Source organism: Seriola lalandi, unplaced genomic scaffold (genome assembly GCF_002814215.2).
Source record: "Seriola lalandi dorsalis isolate HSWRI2012SDOR001 ecotype SW California unplaced genomic scaffold, Sedor1 jcf7180002054588, whole genome shotgun sequence".
Classification (NCBI taxonomy): domain Eukaryota; kingdom Metazoa; phylum Chordata; class Actinopteri; order Carangiformes; family Carangidae; genus Seriola; species Seriola lalandi.
Genome location: NW_019525141.1, coordinates 492,565 through 505,476, shown reverse-complemented (window position 1 = coordinate 505,476; position 12,912 = coordinate 492,565).

Sequence of the window (12,912 nt, the reverse complement as noted above, 5' to 3'; positions counted from 1 at the left end):
GTAAACAATATATTTCATGTTTACTGAGTTACACTACAGAAAAAAAGGAAAAAAATGCCTTCATTTCTTATAGTTCAGATGGAAGAATTAATTGCACATAAATATAAGGTGTTAAAGTGTGTGTTTTGCCTATTGTTGTCTGTGATGATGACATCCTGTCCGGGGGGGGGGCGGGGGTTACCTGCCTTTCACCTACTGCATTCTGGGACAACAGCGTCCAGCCCATAACACTCAAGCAGGTGTGGAAAACAAGACTCCAGTGTTTGTCTTTATTTTTCTTGCACCGTACTCTCTCGTACTCCGGAGCTCTGTGCTGCGTCCTATGACGGACTGAATGAGTCAGCGCCGATGCCGCCACTGGCCTCACGCTGTCATTGTTACATAAGCTTCAGTGTGACTGAGGGCGGCCGACACAAACAGGTATAGATGTGTGCTGTCAGGTATTACTGCAGTCAGCACGTCATCGGCGAAGTTTCCTGCCGCCACGTTCTGTGAGGAGAGATCACAAGTGAATGATGTTGGGCTCGTGTCAGGAATCTGAGTCACAATTTCACAGCGTGTCTCACTCAAGGGGGGAACAGCAATTTCACAGAAAGGCCCCCGAAGGCTTCAATCTAAAAATATAATATATTGAGATGAACTTTTAGATGATTTAGCTTTTCTTACATCCACAGAGTAGGGTAGTGATATGGAGAGGCCAAGGGACTATTAGAATCAACCCTGCATTCAGTAAGTGTATGTAATCTATTAGATTATGACACATCTTATAGGCCTACACAAAGTTCACATTTTGTCTTTTTCTGTTGATGGTTCATTTATGTCCATACTGATGGTTCATTAAGCCTTTAGACTCCACTTGTTACTGTTTGTAGAGCTTTCCATTCTTACATGGCAAATACTGTACACACTTCATCATGATAATTATGGAGGAAAACCACTCAGAATAACAACAACAACATCCAGAGTGGTGTTGATCAAAAATAAGCAAACTAACCCACACACAAATGTAATATATGACATATTTAACGTGAACGACACAGTTTAGAATTGGCTCTTGTTGAAACAGGCCACCAGTCCTCTGGGAGGACAACAATGAATTACTTCATTGACAAATTTATCAATCTCATATCTGAAGCCGTGACTTCTCGATTCAATGGATCTCCAGTCTCTACGTCAAAAGAACACAACAGGACAACAGCTGGGTGTAAATAAAGGAGTTTAGTAACTAAACTACTATCTACAGAGTAAATGCAAGGTGTAATAATCATGAAGATGAAAATAATAATGAAATGAGCAGTGTGATGAGTTGGCAATGGTGGGAGAGGATATGTTATGGCTATACAGCTAATGATGCTACGTCTATGAATGATATTTGATGATTAAATATTTTTTACAAAAAAGGGTTCTAATGCCTCTATAAGACTCGATTTTGTTACAGTTTTACAGTTATTGAAGTTTATAATGATGCCTATGTAGAAGTGGTTCAGTGGCTAATTACAGCAGTAACTGTAGTGTATAAGTGTATATGGAGGTGTCTGAAATAACCTGGACCACCATGCAGCCATTTACAAACCTGAAAAAAGCGTTTATTTTAGCTCTGATTTTAGTCACTACCATCAACTCAGAAAAATATCTGGCTCTTTAGCTGTTGAATGCTTCATTATGTTCACAGCTGCTGTCTGACTGTTTCTGGCTTCTGTTTGGTGGTAGTGTGACAGGTAGTGCACAGAGGGTCTTTAGAGAGATTTTTAGATTTTTATTACTCCGTGCATGTTGTTCCTTTCCTTACAGGAACAGCTGTTTTGTCTGCCGTCCGTCTCCTTCTTGTTGACACGACATCTCAGTAACGCCTGAAACAGAACTTCTTTATATTTGGCACAAACATTCGCTTGGACTCAAGGATGACTTGATTAGATTTTGGTGGTCAAAGGTCAAAGGTCAAGGTCGGTGTGACCTCACATAACACTTTTTAGCCATAACTCAAGACTTGACATAACAATTGTGACAAAATTACACACAGGCGGTTCATATTTTCTGTGACTCTGGGTAAACAGGGATGTGACCTGGAACTAGTCAGAGTAGCAGAGGCAGACACCCACGAGGAGGTGATTCTAGTTCTCTCAGAAAAGCTGCATGCTGGAGCCTGAACACCATGACTGTGGCTGGAAGAAACCAACAGTGAATTTGAGGTGAGACAGTGAAACAACGAGCTGAAATTGACTAAAGCAGCGTGAAGCTGAGAGGAGCTGCAGACTCAGCTGATAATTCTCTGTAGGTTCATTACTACAGGTGACCCCCTTTCACATTCTCACACTGTTTTCATGATGTTATTTGATGCATTGTTATAATATAATAATTATCGCCACTTGAACTTGTGACGAGTCGCAGGAACAGCTACTCAGCCCAGTCAGACCTCCTGCCTGTCAGTCAGATATTCTGCACTGCCGAGTAAAAGCTGTGGAGCTCTGCTGCAGTTGACTTTCCTTTGACAAATAAAGGTCAAAAGATTTTCAAAACAGCTGTTCCACATTCCAGTCGCAATGTGGGTCGATAACTGAAAGACACAGAAGTTGAACCGGTCGCTTATTCCACTGTCAGATGTTTTTAAAATGAGTAAAATGTGTTTGTATTTCACATATTGGTTCTGAATGCATCCATATAGTGTCGATTGTTTTGTTTAAAAACACATCCCTCGTCTGCACTGGTGATATGCCTCGAGGGCATTAATGAAGTGCAGACTGTGAGGGCAGCCGGCCCATCTGCACCACAGAACACTCAGGCATCTGGCGACTTCTCTGAAAGTTCCAAATTAAAGCAGAAAATCATCTGAACTGATCGGCTGGGATGTAGAGTGGATTAGAATATCAACACAGACAAATGTATGTGCATTCATAAACATCAACGCACACACACACACACACACACATGCATTTGGAAATGAGCACCCCAAAGCAAACACACACACATGCAAATGAGGGAACCAAAGTAACCAGACGTAACACAAACATACATACACACACCCACATTCTCACAAACACATGCTAATTAATAGAAAACAAACAGTTACTTAGGCGGTCTGTAGGGACTGGATTATACTGTGTCTCTCCTTGCTGAACAAATTGCTCTCTAAATTCAATCAAACACACCAAGCGCTTGTGTGAGTCTATGGGAGCCTGTAATCAGCGTGGCAGAGACTGAAGATGAAAAAGGGGCAAAACAAAAAAATAAAATAAATAGCACAACAAATAAAAAAATTAAAAAAAAATCAGTGCCCAAATTATTCAGAGAACTGTTTGTTTGGCACTGAGAGTTAACAGTGTTCAGGGACAATGTCTTGATTGAATGCAGTTGATATCTGCCCACAGAGAGCTTCAGGCTTCAGGCTTCCACAAAGAGCAGCGAGCGTCCACTTCAACAGCTGAGGCCATTTTGTTTATTTCATTACAAGGAAAATGAATGTGCTTTACATTAAAGGGACCATCTGAAATGTTCCACCTCCAGTGGTGCTATAGACCAATTTATTAATGATTGGACCACCATTTTTATTTTTATGATGCACATTCCTGCTGATGGTTTCGAGCTGTTCCACTAGTTGACACTGGGTGGCAGTAACTAGCGATAGTGATGAAGAACTTTGATGCTTTATTTCAAGCCAACAATGATGAGAAATGATTTAACACTTAACCACTGAATATAATATCACCTGATGTTCTGTGACGTTTAAAACATTTAAATCATAAATACTTACAGTTTCAGATTCACCACCTGCTCATCGCCATCGCCACCGTTACTGCTGCTGCTGGTCAACGATGCGTAATGAGGTCTTGCCAGATCATTGTCAAGTATCCCCCATATCCCAGTCTTTCACTCTATATCATAATAAACAACATTTTGCAGAAAACACACAAACCTGGCAACTCGTACCAGTAACACGGAGGGGAGTTAAAATGACAATATGGTTTGAAATGGGTAAAAATATTGGTAAATCATCTTGGGAACAGCAGTTTGGTGAAAAAATAAATAAAAAAAACAACAAAAATACTCAGTTCATAGCATGTGCAACCAACTCCAGGACAAATGAGCAACTGTCTGCAGAGGAAGATGAAGATGTTGAAGATGATGTAAGACGTGCCTGGAAGCTGCAGAAACACTAAATAAGTTTCTACATCAAAACAGCAGCCAGTGGTGATCAGTAATTTACTGATGTAACAGTGGTAAGTATTTGAAGCTAAAGCTGGTGCTAAAGCACAGTGAAGATTAGCTTGGTAGCACTGGTGCACGGCTGATTTGACCCCTGTCCTCACATGACCTTTCAGAAGTCCCACAACTCCCATCAGTGGCAGAGGAAACTTTTAGTAAAAGAAAAGACTGTTTTCAATAAAGGTGTATTAAATTAATATGAACACGGGCCAAAGAGAAGAATGCAGCATCAGTGTTATGTCTATTTGTGTCAAGTCAGTGAAACACATCACATATATCCGAGTGTACTCCTGTGCATGTCCCATGTGTCTTGAGTTTCTTTTTCCACCACCAGGATGTTTTTAACTGTTCTTCTATCATTAACTGAGTAATTGCGGGAACAAAGAAAAAGAGACAAAAAGTTAATTATGTCTGCACAATTAAGCAGGAGATCCCACAGCTTTTTTTAATGTCCCTTATGATATTCAGTCATGGACTAAAATTGTTTCTGCCACTCACATATTGATTTAATTCTCCCATCCACTGTGTTAATTAACGAGTCATGACAGCTGAAGTCAGACATTTCCAGGGTAAGTATGCCCCCTTAAGTATAATTACAACAGTGCACTGCGATACATCGGCACGTGGAGCCACCAGATATCCACTGTGAAACTATGGAAACATTTTACATGCCACAGATATAAATGTAGTGGAGGTAAATTTTGCATCATTACAGTGTTATACTGACAAGATGGAGAATTAGTCACTACATCAAGTGACTATAAAGACCTCTGACTTCATCTCTCAAAGGTAACTAGCAAACAAACTTGACGTGTGTGTGTGTGTGTGATTCCAAAAGCATCCAGTGATGAACTGATTTCTTGACAGTATTATATTACATTAATGAGAGTTGCAAGAAGATGAAGATCAGAGGAGGCAGCTCAGCAAGGATCCAATGAAAGAAATCCATTCTGAGTGTATACATTCAATCAGCCAGACTGCTGCTCCGACCACTGTAAACATCAGAGTATGATTTTCCAGCAGACTGATCAAGAGCAGTTTGCTCACTGTGGGAGTAAACGACTGTAACAGCAGACGTATAATCTCTACAGTGGCTCTGGAGGAAGAAAATGACCCTGATGATGTCATCGGCTCAGACTCCTAACTTTAAACAGGAAGCGGGCAGCGGCAGGATTATATTTCATAGTACACACAAGATCCGCCCGTCTGCTTGTGGGGCTGCCTTTTGGTTTCCCAACGTCTGCTCATCGAACGAGTGAGCGAGCAAGAGAGAGAGACTGATTTGTGTTCTTAGCACTAAAGTTGTGATACAACACTAACATAAGACTCTGATGAGCCTCTGACCACATGCATTTCAAAGACCAACCAACGGGCCTGAAAAACAACAACAGCAGCTGATTAACAGGCTACAGTACAGTGTTATATACTGTATTGAATATCCCAGAGAAACGTGCAGTAAAAGTCGACATGAAGCAACAGGTTTCCTCATTCAGCAGCATCATCATGAGAACAGCTGTCTAACTAACTACTAAAGATAGTAATAACAACACACAACAGCAAGACCAAACCAAGCTGCTACAATAAACAACCAAAAAACCACGAGACAATACAATGAAATAGTATCGCTGCCAATATGAAGTTCATTCTGTGTCTGATCCTTACATCAAACTCAGAACCAGAACACAGAACGGCCTCAACATGAATTCCACATCTGCAGTGTCAACACTGGGCATCAAATCACCAACTCTTCCTTTATCTCCTGCTCTCCTCTTCAATCTAGACTCACAACGTGAGTGAGTGGATGCAGCCAAAAAATAAGACAGGATCTCCTGTTGCCACAGATTTTATTTTCAAGATAGGATGTTAACAAAAACAAAACAAAATCATTTAAGAGAAAAAATGTGGACAAACAGTACTGAATTTGCTCTTTGAAAAAAATGACAAATATCTGTCCAGCATTTAATGACCATGGTAACATTTAATATGACTCATTTAAGCTTAACAAACCTTTGACTGTGTTAATTGTCAGCATATGGAAATAACTTCTTTAAGGCTTCAACATTTTCTGACATAATATCAATATCCATTTATATAAGCAACATAATTTAGATCATATCATTTGAAAGCTTCTCTGGGACCCGAGACCTCAGTATTTGTAAAACCCTGGCTATGGCCCCACTTGTAAAATCAATTCATGAATATGTTTCACTGATGGATGTTCAGCAGCAAGTCTACTGCTGTTCGTAAGACTATGTAACTGGTTTGTTTTATACGGTGGAGAGTTAGGACCACACTGAGGGAAATAAAAGTCTTCATTGTGAGAATAAAATGTGAGATTTTGGGAGAAGAAAACATTATTTTTAGGAATATTACATCAACCAATCAAACAGGTGAAAGGACAGTCAGTGTCAGCTGCTGTTTGTCTGTCTAACAATAGAATAGACTCAGTTTCTTCACAATCTTTTCAATGTCCTGATGCTGATGCTGATGCTGATGCTGATGCTGATGCTGATGCTGATGCTGGTGATGATGATGAGCCAAAAGATGAAGTATCTGCTTATTAGTGAAACCTCTGCTAAAGTAGAACTTGCTCCACGTTCCTCATTTTAAAGCTTGTGATATTTCCCTCTAAAACAGCATGTAGCCTAAATGTGGCCCTGATCCTTCATCATTGTATTATAATTGTGTTCGGCAATAGGTTTTACAATCATCATCATTTACATGTAAATTTAAATGACAATTTGTTTTTAAATCCATCAGCTTATTAAGTGATTAGAATTATTCCTGTTTTACAGCAGCACACTGGAGTCTCCATCATCATGATCATCTTAGAAATATTTCAATATTTACATTTAAAAAAGCTAAAGAACGAATCGAAAAAAGAAAAAGAAAGAATATTTACCCTTGTCTTATCATCTGCACCTTTTACCTTTTCTTTTTCATCCCCCCTCCCTCCATCTTTTGTAATAATCTAATGCTGTTCAGGCACCAGGGGACACGGTCCAGATGGCTCTGACAAGAATCAGCACTTTCTATTGGCTTAAATTAATTGTGGACTCTTTGGTGAAGGCCATCCCTTCCTTTGACAGGTGTTTTGCTGGCTTACTCTGCCGCTGCTGACATATGACACCCCATACCACACTGCATGATGGGAAAGCTAATGGCCCTGTCATCTTATATGGGGCCATAGATGTAATAGAGGGGGCGGGGAGACTGAACTTATGTGCACATATGGATTTCTAAGGCAGATAACAGCTAACTCTCTGGATGAAGATACTTATTAGTGGCTATAAAGAATAAAGGCAAATGTTGGTATCATGTAACGTTCTCATGCTGCTGCAGGTGGACATTATACATACATCACATTCACCATCATTTTAAAACATGTCAGTGGTGTGTGGCTGGGATAACACTGCGTTTAAGTATGAAACAGTGTCAGTCTGGTGTTGACAGTGGAGCCACTGGTTTCAGTGGCATCAGCAGCACTGCAGTGTTTTCACACGAGGACCAGTGTTGGCTAATGAAGCTTTAACCATGGATGAAAGTGTGTGGTCCTCCCTGTTCAGCCAGCTCATGCATCTGTTTAATTACTCTTTCCCTTAACTGTGTGTAGGAGAATTCAATTAACAAACACTGAGGCCATATCTGATCCTCACACACACATGCACGCGCACACACACACACACACACACACACACACACACAGTAAGCAGAGCCTTAGTGAGAGGGTGAGTTAAAGACATCAGTGTGCTGAAATGTTAGTTATAGAAACAGAGTGGATAGAACTAACATTACTCCTCCAAGCAACAACACCTTACTGTATTGCTTTGTATTGTATGTACTGTGTGTTGTGTGTATTGTGTATTTTCTGGTAATCATAGATCCCTGTACAATACAATACAAGTCATTATGCCAGTACTTGAGCACATAATGTGCTGGTGGATGTTTTCACTTTAAACTCTTCATCGACGCGGCACCAGTGAATAAAACAAGCAGAAGGTGTTCGTTATGGGATGCTTGTTGCAGTCAGTTCAGTCATTAGGGAGGTAAAATTACAGGCCACTCAGTATAAAAGCAGATCGGTGAAGTCATGGCCAAGCACAATTATGATATGTTATATGTACTCTGTTCTTCGCTTTACATTTCTTACCAAAGTTACAGGCTAAAGCTTCAGCAAATGCTATTTTCTGTTTATTATTCATTATTTATTATTTAGAGTTGCTGTCCTCATGATAAATGTATCAAACGACAATGTAAAAAAGATGTGACAGTGCGAGAGTGGTCACTATAGTGATGAACCTACGGAGAATTAACACCGGAATCTGCAGCGCCTGTCAGACTTTACAGAGCTTCCCGGTGAGCTTCACCTGTCCGACCGGCACAGTACACGACCTGCTCAGCACCAAACAGCTGACAGACAGTTAGAGACCAGCTGCTGATTAAAGTGCAGCTTTTACCAGCTAATGAACCAGATGTTTCCCTCAGGAGTTGCCAACAACAGAGCTAAAAGAGAGGGAATGCTGGACTGAAACAAAAATACTCTATAACCTGTGGTGTGAAACTGCCGGAAAAATCCCTTTGTCTTGTTTCATGCGACCCCTCCCCTCTCTTTCTTCACATAGTCGAGGTGGGGACACACACAAACTCACACACCACCATTCCTGCTTGTATGAATGTATGTGTGTACACGTAGGAGCCAGACACAAGCCCAGCTGCAGGAGTTAAACACACTCCGTCTGATAAGGAAGTCTCATTAATCTTTCAGGACAATCCCTCAGGACCACTGTCATGCTTCTGTGGGTCAGATCAGACCTGAGACTCACGGGTGACCTCAGCAGGAGGCTGAGGAACACACTATTACACCTCCACCTGCCGCACACACACACACACATGAAAAATAATATTCTTTGATTGAAGCTGACACTAGCAGGTAAACTGTGCGTTCAAGACCACTAAAGAAATTCTCCACAAATTTCATGATGTTGTATTATAGAAGTCGACTGTATATTATAGGACAGATGTTTGTTGATTTCAAGTGGAACGATACATTGTTTGTCTGATGTTATACAATGTTTAACAGTGGAACACAATTGAAAACACTAGGAGGGTTAAGCTACAAATCTGAACCTTAATTACCCTCAAAGTTGTAGAAATGTTACTTTCATAGACAGTTCTGTGAAATCTCACTGGATGCAAATGACAAATTAAGTATTTACTTGGTGTATTTAAATGGCTTTGGAGTCTTGGTCTTTTAAAGTAGTAGTTCAATATTTTAGAGATATCCTTATCTTCCTAAGTATGATCCATACCAGTCTCACATCTGTGCACTACATATGGAGGTAGAGCCATAAGACGATTAGCCAAGTGTAGCAGACAGACATGAAGCAGTCCAAAGAATCCAAAGTGAAAAGCATCACCTACTAACACCCCTAATGATAATTATCTGTCACATTGTTTCCTTTGCTTAATCCGTTCATCCGGATTTAGAGGGAGTTGCATCAACTCTCAGCAGACGGCAGTATATCCACCCCTCATTAGATCTGTGCAGAGACTCCTGCAAGTCACTGCTCCAGCTGTTCTTCACCTCCACTTTCAGCCAGCATGTTCTTTTCGGTCGTCCATCCCTCCCATTCTCATGGTGACGATACCTCCAAGAACAATTTGAGGAAATTTCTTCAAATTCTGCGCAAATTCTTCACACAGCATTTATGACAAAATGTCAAACAAATGATTAATTAAGGCCTGAGCACGATAGGGTGTCAGGACCCTATTGAAACTGTTGTGTTTAGTATGATTCCTGAGTGAAAATTGCCTTTTTGAGGGTGAAACTTGAAACCCATGAAACTTTGCACACGTCAGCACTGGTTAAGATTTTGATATTTTATGGGTCTTGCACATAGGTGTGGCGAAATGGCTCGATAGCACCGCCTATTGTGGCACTACTCACAGTGTGTTTCACCTGCATGTACAAAATTCAGTAAGCACATGTAACATGCCAAGATGTACAAAAACGCCTCTTGCACCCATATCCCTTTCTGAAGACACCTACATGTCACAATTCATCGATGATCACAGCGTTTTACACCATGATGTACTTCTCAAAGACGGGTGACCACACCCACCTCAAACTCGGTCAGCAAATGTGCAAGTGTATGATGATGCTTCACTGTGAAAACTGTGACTTTTCGTTGAATGGCGTGCCCTTGGCGGTGTGGCGATTTACAATGTTTGGCAATGAAACAGAAAGTTGTTAAATAAATCCAGCTTACCTTGTTCGAACTGCCCCAAACTTTATATGTTTGATAAGAATCCCAGACCGAATACAGTAGTACATGGGTTTCAAGTCAACGAAGGAGCCCCCGCAGTACGTTTCACCTAGATGTACAATATGAAAATTGGTAGTCATATGTAACACATGGACATCTACAAAAAAATCTCTTGGAGCCATATCCTAAACCCAACTGGAAGTCCGACATTTTGAATTTAGAATTTTGATGCCTTTTTCCACATTTCCTGGTGTCATACTTTAACAATTTCCTCCTGGAGAAGATAACTCCAACACTTATTGTCAAAACCGGCCCAAACTTTATATCTTTGATAAGAGTCCCAGCCTGAAGACATCTAAATGTCAACGCTCAATTTTAATCAAAGCGCCCCCTATTTGGATTTGGACATTCCTTTGTGACATCACAATTGTATGGGGTCACTATATTTAGGAATCACAAATGGATTTGTTCTATTTTGACAAATCACGTTTTTAAGTTCTATTATATCAATACTGGGATTATGAAATTGGTTTCATTTTATTCATTCTCAAATATAAAGCATTAAAAATATGTTATTTTTTGTTGAGAGAATGAGCAGGTGATGTGAGAAACGCATTGAGGGCTCATGATTAACCTCAAGTCAAAATAAGATTAAGATGACATCATACATCAGTCAGTCCTTTGTGAAAACACAATCGGATGTGTTCAGTCCTTTTCTGACATCACAATTAAATTTTTTCAATCCTTTGTGACATCATAATTGGACTTGGCCACTATATTTTGGAATCACAATTGATATTGTTCAGTCTTTTTTAGGGCTTAATCGATTATGTCGACGCGTCGACATAATCGATTATGTAAATACGGCGATTTATGTAACGTGCATCGACGCGTCGCGAGGAGGAAGATAGCTGCGCCCAGTCAGAACATGGACTCCACCGAAAAGCAAGCTGAAGCGAAGAAACTTCACCCACGATCATCTAAAGTGTGGGAGTATTTTAAGCAGGGACCAAACAACATGGTGCAAGCTCTGCAAATTAGAAATGACTCATCACAGCAGGACTGTACCATGCTCAAGCATTTGGAGCGGGGTTTCATTTTGGAGAGACTTTATATCGGACTGTAAAACACCGATTTTCCGTTTAGACTGGGCTGTTTTTTGTTGGAGAATAACGCCCTGCAGCGCACACTGTGTTTGTCATATTTGTTCGTTTTAACCCTCTTAAACCCGTGGAAGCATATACACCTTCAAATTTCACATTGTCTGTAGAGTGTCATTGCTCCGTGACCATTTGTCCTAGAGATGTGCTGTTTTTTTTCTCTCTAAATTAAACTATTTGCGTTTTCAACCAAGCCCCTGATGGTCCATGTGTCATCACTGACTGAAATCCAGACACTGACATTGAAAGTTACTAAATATTTGGAGCACTTTTACCATTTTTCTAGCACATTGCTGCTTTCTGTCTGTGTGTTTGTTGATTGACAGTCATATATTTAGTGCAGTGGAGGATTTGGAGCTGATTTTTCAAGGACCAGACAAAAGACACCAATAAATACTGCTCCAGAGAATGAGCATATCTCATGAACAGATGAAGATAGAAACTTCAGATGACCTCTACAACAACTCAAACAAATAACTACAATTTTCTGTGTTGATTTTTTTTTTGTTCTTTATTATGGTTTACAATGTTTTTATCATTAAAATAAGGAAAAATTCAAGGCTTGTTTTTTTGTTTTTTTTTGTTTTATGGGCTGTTAACCTCTACTATACTGAAGTCTTTATTGAGTGACATTTATTATTAGCTGAGGTGATGCTGAATCTTTTATGTGTAGCACTAGCACTTGAAATTGTTAAAAATTTTAAAATGTTGTTATTTTATTAGGAAAAACACAAAATTATTAAAGAACGAAAATATTGAAATATTAAATGACAAGTTTTTAAATTTTATTTTGGGTAAATTTGTTGTTATATTAATCGATTAATAAAAAATAATTGATAGATTTATCAATTAATCAAAAAATAATCGATAGATTAATGGATAAAGAAATTATCGTAAAGTGCAGCCCTCATCTTTTTGAGAGAGAATGAGCAGATGATGTGAGAAAACAATCGAGGGCTCATGATTAATCTCACCTCAATATAAGAATAAAATCAGTAAGTCCTTTGTGACATCACAATTAGATGGGTTCAGTCTTTTTTGACATCACAGTTGGAATTTCTTATGACACTGTGGAATCAGAAGTGGATACGCTCAGGAGTTTGTGACATCACAATTGTATTCGGTCAGTCGTTTGAATCAGCACGATTGGACTTGATCACTTTATTGTGGAATTAAAATTGGATTCGGTTAGTCCTTTGAAACATCACAATTGTATTTGTTCACTATATTGTGGAATCACATTTGGATTTGGTCTATCCTTTGTGACATCACAATTCAATTTATAC